Source organism: Echinops telfairi, unplaced genomic scaffold (genome assembly GCF_000313985.2).
Source record: "Echinops telfairi isolate 266 unplaced genomic scaffold, ASM31398v2 ScPeMD7_7414;HRSCAF=8452, whole genome shotgun sequence".
In the NCBI taxonomy this organism is placed as follows: domain Eukaryota; kingdom Metazoa; phylum Chordata; class Mammalia; order Afrosoricida; family Tenrecidae; genus Echinops; species Echinops telfairi.
In genome coordinates this window covers 1271820-1273230 of record NW_022111314.1, presented here as the reverse complement: position 1 = coordinate 1273230, position 1411 = coordinate 1271820, and positions in this window count along the sequence as shown.

Below are 1411 nucleotides of genomic sequence, written 5' to 3'. Positions count from 1 at the left end.
GGAGAGTCAGACTGCTGCCGAGGGGAGGGCTGGGTGGCAGGAAGTGACAACCTGTTTGCTGAGCAAATGAAGGCTGGGCAGAGGCTGCCTTGGGAGGAAGGAACCAGCTGTGCCTGGCACCTCGTGGCACCGTGCTCAGTGGGCACCTACTGCTGCTGCTGCCCGAGCAGGTGCCTGTGAGCAGGGGTGCTTTGGAGAGCAGCCAAGGCTGGTCCCAGCGGTCACAGGCAGCCTTTGTGGGGTTTCCCCGTCTTTGGTCGGGGGAGACAGTGGGCCAGACTCCTAGGGAGAAGCTCTGACGTGGCAGCAGTCTGTTGGTGAGACAAGGGGCCTAGCGGCTGGAGTGGGGCTGCAGTGCCTGTGCGGGGTGCTGTCTTGAGGCCGGGGCGTGGGTCTTGGTGGGTGGGCGGGAGAAGGCTGCTTCACGAGCAGAGGCTTTCGGCTCTCCTTGGGGTGTTTAGCTGGGCTTCTCAGAAATGTCCGGAGCTGGGAGCCAGCCTTAGGAGGGAGGCCGGGCTGCTGGGGACCACAGAATCATGGGGCCAGCCAGCTCTCGGGTGCTGACGCCTGCGTCATTGCCCCCGGGAGCACAGGCAGCCTCTTTGGGGATTTCCTTCATCCCAGGTCGTGGATCAGATGCCCACCCTATAGGTGCTGGCCAGCGCAGGGGGCTGGGGTGGGCGCTGGGCTTGCTGACTGTCTGGGGCCGCTGCTCTTGTTCTGTACGATCGGCCCCCAGCTGCGGGACAGCTGCCCCGCTCTAGGCGTGGGGTAGCCGCAGCTTCAGGATGCTGAGCCTCAGCAGAACAAGCACTGTACCATGGGATCCATGTTCTCCTGTTTGCAAGGACTGCCTGTGAGGCTGTAACGTGGTCTCCTAATAGCCACCAGAGGACGGGGCAGGACTGCGTGCTTACAGCCCACCACGGGCATTGGACAGTTGTCTGCTAAGAACACATGGCGCCCCGAGGGAGGGGCCATGTCAATAGTGTGTATAGCCCCTCCATGGAGACTGGTTCAATTTGCTCTCCTGCTGGGCTTCCGTTGACCCACCCCTGGGCCTGGGGACTGTGCTCCCATCGAGTGGGAAAGGCTTGGAGAGGAGCGCCTCTTTGGGACCCCCGAGCCCATGTAGAGACCCCCCGGAGCCCATGTAGAGACCCCCCGGAGCCCATGAAGAGACCCCCTAGAGCCCATGTAGAGACCCCCCGGAGCCCATGTAGAGACCCCCCGGAGCAGGAGACAGACGCAGGGAGAGAAGCAGCAGCGGCAGCAGAACCAGGAGGCCAGCAGGAGGCAGTGTGCAGGCGTCCCTGCCCTGGGCCTGGGGACTGTGCTCCCATCGAGTGGGAAAGGCTTGGAGAGGAGCGCCTCTTTGGGACCCCCGAGCCCATGTAGAGACCCCCCGGAG